At 39.9% G+C, this 7,459-nt stretch overlaps 1 pseudogene; it reads right to left on the reverse strand.

Annotated features, from left to right (window-relative positions):
- Positions 1-1,456: 1,456 nt before the first annotated feature.
- Positions 1,457-6,223, reverse strand: LOC106734911 (10 kDa heat shock protein, mitochondrial pseudogene; annotated as a pseudogene).
- Between the last annotated feature and the right edge of the window lie 1,236 nt (positions 6,224-7,459).

Below are 7,459 nucleotides of genomic sequence, written 5' to 3' on the forward strand. Positions count from 1 at the left end.
TGTCTTAGTTGCCTTTTACTCTGTTTCTGGCTGTTACTTCTTTAGTTTTCCTGGAACAGTACTTTCTTCAGGGTTTCATGGAGAGCTGGTCTGGTGCTGGCAAATTCTTTCAGGTTTTGTTTGTCTGAGACGATTTTAATCTTTTTTTTTCCCATATTAAGGAATTGTTTCTCTCTTAACACTTTCAGTACATCTTCCCATTCTTTCCTTGCTTGCATTGTTTCTGTTGAGAAGTCCAGTGTTAGCCTGATGGGGTGACCTTTGTAAGTCACTTGTAGTTTCTCTCTTGCCAGTTTTAGTATCTTATCTCTATCTGTGGTCTTAGCCAGTCTGGCTATGATATGTCTTGGGGAAGATCTTCTTGGGTTGATTCTATTTGGTGTCCTTTGTATTTCTTGGATCTGGATGTTTGAGTGCCTTATTTATTTATTTTTTAAGAGAGATTTTTTGCTATAGGACACGTGCACTCAATGGAGAGACAGAAAGAGACAGAGACAGAAAGGGAGAAATCATGCCCTAAGGGGGGATGACCTCGCCACAATCCCTTCTCCAATCTTCTCTTGGGATCTTAGGCATGCATGCATATGTGCCCGGTGAGTTTTAAGTCACTGGGTCAGGCACTTGAACCACGATTGCTATGTGGGAGTCCAGCAATGCAACCTTTATGCCACCTGCTGGTCCCAGCAAGTCTCTTCTTAAAAGTGGAAGTCATTGAACAAATTTTTTTGTCAACTTCAAAGTTAGGTTGATTTTATTGCTTCAAATTCTATGGAAAAATAATTGTGCTTTAATTCAATGGTAATTAGATGAGAAGCATTATATCTGAAAATTGAACTTTTTTTCAAAAGAGTTTTTTTTACTAGGACTTGTGTGCTCACTGAAAATTCAGAGAGACAGAAAGTGAGAAATCATCCCCCCATGGTGGGAGCCACGCGGCAATCCCCTCTCCTCCATTTTCTTCTCAGGATTTTGGCCATGCACACAGACTCCCGGCATTGTTTTAAACCACTAGGTCTGGACTCAAACAGAGGTTGACTATATGGTAATCCAATGATGTAACCATTACACCATCTACTGGTCCCAATTGAACTATTTTTAAATATCTTAATATAGGCTTCACTTAAACAACCATCCGTGACGTACACTTTTATTTTCATTGACTCAGAATTAAGAAGCATGTTATAATTTTCCACTATTTATGCAAAATTGCACTTTCTTTATTTCCCTTTGGTATTATGGTTGACTTTATTTTGAAATTATGCTTTTTTCTCTTTAATCAAAAACATTAGTAATGACATGCAACTTACAAGTATAAGCATAAAGGAGTGACCTTTTTTTACATCAGATATCATTAGTTTATTATAAAAGAGAAACATGGAAATTATTTATATGATGAAAGATTTCACAGCTTCAATGGAATGGGCAACTTCGTGTGCTATTTCAGAAGTGATTTATTTCAGTCTACATACTTTCTAAGAATGTCACCATTTCTAAATCAGAAATAATCCTTGTCATCTAGAACTCCTTTGTGCCTCCACATTTGGGGAGAAGAACTTCATCTCTGACTTTCACATTAACAGGTTGACTCTCTCCACCCTTTCCTTTAGAGCCAGATCCAGCAGCTAAGGCTATTGCTTGCAATGCTTTTCCCTGAGACTTTTCTGGAAGCATCATGCCTCTTTTGGTTACTGTTTTGGCCACACTCCTTTCAACCAATACTTAGTCAGGGAATGGAAAAAACTTCCTGTCCTGTCCTGTCACGACTCCCACGGATGCAGCTTGTACTCTGGTCTCGCACTGCTGCCACCATAGCAAGTAGAGAAATCATGAGTGACATTTTTATTAAGTCATAAACATTATGTTTTATTCAGTGTCTTTAGATTGTTGACGTTTTTTTTCCTTTTAATTCTATCATGAGCCAACATAAATAGGTATTTACTGAGTGCCTTCTATAGGTTGGCCCTATGCTAAGTTACACGTATTAGACAGTTAACTGCATTTAAGTCCTTCAAGGGCCCTGAAAACTATGGTCATCTCTGCTTACCTAGAAGGAAGCTGAGGGACAAAGAGGTTAAGACCCTGACCCAAATTCACACAAATAGCAATTTGTGGATTTGGGATCCCAGATCTTTAAAAGTAGTGATGTGGATCCTCTACAGATTGGTTTTCCACTTCAAGGCCCCTTATTTTATTTTTTTTAAGAGCCTCAAATCTTTGTATATTAGTGAACATTCTATGCCTAGTTGAAAAGATTCCAGATTTGGTAATAGTGGTGCCAGTAATAGAGATGTCACATACAGATAGAGGAACACTGGCAAAGACCAGCGGCCCTGGCTATAATCTGAGTCCACGGGCATTACATAGAAGCCTTACAGAAGAAAGGGAGACATCCCTAGTAAGAGGATTAGAAAGCCATTGGTATCACCAGAAGCATGACCACTGAGCTCTTTTTTTTTAAGAGTTTTTTTGCTATAGGGCGTGTTCATTTGCCAGACAGACAGAGAGAGACAGAGAGTCAGAAAGCGAGAAATCAACCCCCCCCCAGGGGGGATGGCCATGCTGCAATCCCTTCTCCTCCATTCTCCTCTCGGGATCTTGGGCACGCACGCACACACGCCCGTGTGAGTTTAAGCCAGTCTGGGACTCAAACCGCGGTCGACTACGTGGGAGTCCAGTGACATAGCCATTATGCTAACTGCTGGTCTCCCGCTGAGCTCTTAATCATTAACGAAAGCAATCAGAGAGCTTTGCCCTGTAACATGCTGCATTTATTGTGTACATTTGCTTATAAATATAGTCAGTCTAAAGGAGAATAGCTACCCTCGTGTTTCTGGATGAAGTTGTAACCTTAATATATAGTTTTAGAAAATTTAGGATGTCCTGCATGTGGCTAGATTGACTCAATTCTCTCATATGCTCTCAAAACATTTGGGAACAGAAATTTCACTGACTGAAGCAAGATTTATCCAGACTTCCAGTTTCTAGATGAACGCTGGAGAACAGTATGAGTCTATTCTATAATAAGTAAATTTGTCTTTTTTTTAATGATTGAAAAGCCATATGTCTAAAATCCAAACTAATCTCAACAGTTGATCAGTGAAAAATAATTAAGAGCTGTCCAAGTGTCAACCCTTGCAGAAAAATGGAATTAAAGAATGAATTTACTTCTATGCAAAAAATTTGTAATCCCTGCATGGTTTTTCAAAACATGACTTTTCTGTGAACTTTTTAAGGACCCTTTTATGAGTTTTAGAATATTGGTTTTTAATTTTTTTTTTTGAGAGGTTTTTGCTATAGGGTGCATGTGCTCACCAGACAGACAGAGAGAAACAGAGAGATAGAAAGTGAGAAATCATCCCCCGGGGGGGGGGGGGTGACGCTGCAATCCCTTCTCCTCCATTCTCCTCTCGGGATCTTGGGCATGCATGCACACACACCTGGCATAAGTTTAAGCCACCAGGTCCAGGACTTGAACTATGGTTGACTACATGGGAGTTCAGCGACATAGCCACTATGCTAACTGCTGGTCCCTAGAACACTGGTTTTTAGAACATGATGGAAATCACAGATCGTAAAGTTTTCAGACTCTCACATGCAGTTCTGCCTTTTCTGCTTAATTATTCTGACTCTTCAGAACAGCCCTTCTTCAAGAGACAGACAGCTCCATGGCTCCTGTGATCTAGCCATTTTGGGAGAAAGGAAGATGTCCCACTGATAACTAGGCCTCCAGCATACAAAACTCGCGTGATTGAACTTCCAAGTTTGGGAAGAAACCGACCATCCACCAGATGACTAGAAATCGCTGCAGGACCACAAGAAATATGGGGAAGCAGGAAAATACCTCTCCCACAAGGGAAAAGGATAGCTCCTCTTTATCCACACACAGTTCAATGGAAATCATGGAAATGTCTGATAAAGAATTCAGAACATTCATAATGGCAAAGCTAACAGAGATGGAAGAGAAGAGAGACAAGGAACTGCTGAAGAGAAAGGAGAAAGGAGTTGAAGAGTTCCAGGAGGTAAGGAAATTCATGCAAGATCTAAAAGAGGAATTTCACACTTTACAAAAGAATCAGATGGAACTGTTAGAGATGAAGGCTATAATACAAGAAGTCAAAATCTCCCTTGAAAGTATTAAAAGCAGACTAGATCATACAGAAAATAGAATCTCTAATGTAGAAGATAAAATGGCTGGCCTAGAAAAATCCACCATGAAGACTGAGAAAATGGCCCCAAAATTTGAGAATAATATGCGAGAAGTACTAGATACAATTAAACGTCCAAACATCTGGATAATAGGCATCCCAGAAGGTGAAGAGACTCATAAGGGCATTGATAAGATTATCATGAGATCCTGCAAGAAAACTTTCCAAACCTGGAGGGACACTCAAAGATTCAGTCCCAAGAAATACAGAGGACCCCAAATAGAATCAACCCAAGAAGATCTTCTCCAAGACACATTATAGCCAAATTGACCAAAACCGCAGACAAAGACAAGATACTAAGACCGGCAAGAGAAAAAAGGCAAGTTACCTACAAAGGGTATCCCATCAGACTAACGGCAGACCTTCCATCAGAAACAATGCGAGCAAGGAGAGAATGGGAAAATATATTCAAAGTGTTAAGGGAAAAGCAATTTCAGCCCAGAGTTCTGTACCCAGCAAGATTATTGTTCATTTGGGAAGAAAAGACACGAACTTTCCCAGATAAACAAAACCTGAAAGAATTTACCAGCACCAGACCAGATCTCCAAGAAGTTCTTAAGAAAGTGCTATGTCAGTAAAATTAAATACAGACACACAGAAATAAGAGTTCAAAAACTAAGAAAATGGGCAATTTAATTGTAGGTACAAAGTCTGGAGTTGAGTATTATATCCCAGAGTTCAATCTGGAAAACCGTACCTCAACAGAAACAGAAGAAAGATAAAGTACATGAGTCTGAACTGATGAAACATCATTCTGTGACTTGACTAAGATATTGCTGCTTTTCTTCCAAGCTTTGTTGTCCGGTTTTAAGGATTTTTATCCTGTCTTGAGCTGTCAATAGATTCATGTGCCTACTATTTGAACAAAATACCAACCTGTTTCTAAGCTTCAAATTTCAAGGAAATAACCTTACCAGTTCAAAACTGCCTTTCTTGAAACTACTAGCTGAACTTGCTATTGAAAGTAGTTAGATTACGTATGATGTGGTGTGGTCAACAAAATATTGGGGGAAAAGAAATTGAAGACAACTGTAGACAGCAGAAATAGTGTAACAAGAGAGTGGAATAGGGCAGAGGGTCAGACATGGGGTAAAAAACATATTTATATATATGAAAGTAGTAATGGAATTTTATGGATGACAACATGCATGATTAAGCCACTATGCAGTTTACTCTAGAGGGGAAACCACATTTAGTATGTTGTGATGATGCTCAGGGAATGAATGTAAATTTTAAAAAAAAATTCAGAGAAAAAAATACTAAAACTGTTACCAAAATTTAAAGAAAAAACTGTGCATTTGATGACCACAGTAAGCTATATAGCCCCAGCTAGGTACTATTTTATAGTATGTTCATTCTACTCACTGCGGTTTATGCCTAAAGTCAGACATGGGTTCTAGTGTATGTATATATCAGCTGTGCTTGCTATTGCAAATATTTAGACAAATTAAGTTCATTAGCAAATCAATTAAAGGGGGGGGATAGGCATAGAAAGCAATCATGGATACCAGAGACAATGGGAGGAGGGTTGGACAGGGCAGAGGGTTAGGGATAGGGAATCAAGGATGGCAAACAAACAAACAAACAAAAAACCCCCCACAAAACATACGAGACATAAGAAATGAAAAATTGTTTGTTGATAACATGTATGTTGATGTGCTTGAGCCAACAGACAGTGTATTTTGGATGAAAAATTCAGTTTGTATACTGTAATGATGTATAGCATATTAATGTTAAAAAGAGAAAAATAAATTAATTAAAAAAATTATTCTGACTCTTCCTGGTCCCCCCAACAAATTCCTCCTTACTTTCAAGACCCAGTTCAGAGGTATCCATTTCTGTGCTTTCTCCCCTAATGACTTGCTGCCATTCCCTCCTCCCTGTCCCCACTAGAGTTCACCTCTGTCCAGTGTCCCCTGAATGCTGTTTAACAACTGACCTTCTTTCCACTGAGTTGTGAGTACCCAGGGAGAAGCAGCCAACTTCTTGGTCTCAGAACTGTCAGGGTCTAGTACCATGCCTACAGACACTCAAATGTTGGATAAACAGATGAAGTGTAGGCAACACCTGTGTGTACCGGACACAATCGTGTCAAAGAAGATGGAAGGGAAGAGAGATGTTTCCCAGAAGAACTCCAGAGAGAGGGGAATCCCATGCCTGGTTCATGTCAGTCCTAAAAGGACACAGGAGAGTTGTTCAGCGACCAACCTGGTACCATGAATCCCACATGATGAGTCTCTTGAGACTGAAGCTTTGCTGGACTCACAGTTTCACATGAGCTGCCCAGGGACCTCACATCTCCCCACATAGTCTAACAGGCAGAAAAATCTCTCCTTCCTTATTATGACCTTGAATGAATCTCATTGCATGCTCTGATCCAGATAGGATTTATCAGGGCATGATTCAGGCCCAGGGGCAAAGGTGTCAGGCTTCTTTCCCCCACTTTCATCTTTAATATCCCGGTGTCTCAAGGATAAAGTATTCCCCTCCTGATTCTGCCCTCCAACTTCTTTCTGAGGCCCTTGGGAGCCTGGGATTCAGCTACTTAGCTAGTTAGACATCTAAATGCCCCCCCATCCCCATTTTTTTTTTTTGCTTTAATCTCTGAGGGAAAGCGCTGATAGGTCCATTGTACCATCTGTACATTTTTTTTTAAATGAGCAGTGCTAATTTTTTCCATTTGTGAGCCTTAATCAGTGGTATTTAATTGCCACATTAAGAGAAAGGATAAAATCAAAGAGAAAAGAATTTTAAAATACCACTGGCAAATGTTTTAAAACCTCCAAATGATCAAAACAACAATTAAATCCAAACTGAATTTCATCATCATTCTACAGATACACCGGCAGATCACAGCCTGTGTAGCCATCAGGGCTGGCACAGTCCAGGGGTCTGCAGCTGTCCCACCCCTCACAGACTCTTCTAGGTCCAGCTTCCTCCAGCTGTGGTCCAGATTCTTTCCTGAGCTATGGAGCACATGGAACAGGAAGTTTGAAAGAGAAGATGACTTAGATCCTTGGAGCTTAATGTGAGAAATCAAAATCCAGGAGGAAACTCTAGGAACCCCAATCTTGGGGAAGAGGAAAAAAAAATATTATATATGGCAGCTCCTAACCATGGATCTTTTATTGTATGTAGGAAACCAAGAGTCCTGGTTTACTCCCAGTTCAGTCACCAGTTGGTTGTAATAATCTTTTCCAAGTCTCTTAACCTCTGTTACCTTCAGTGATTATAAAAGTCCCTAACAGTGCTAA

This window comes from Tupaia chinensis, unplaced genomic scaffold (genome assembly GCF_000334495.1).
Source record: "Tupaia chinensis unplaced genomic scaffold, TupChi_1.0 Scaffold000001_1, whole genome shotgun sequence".
Lineage (NCBI taxonomy): Eukaryota > Metazoa > Chordata > Mammalia > Scandentia > Tupaiidae > Tupaia > Tupaia belangeri.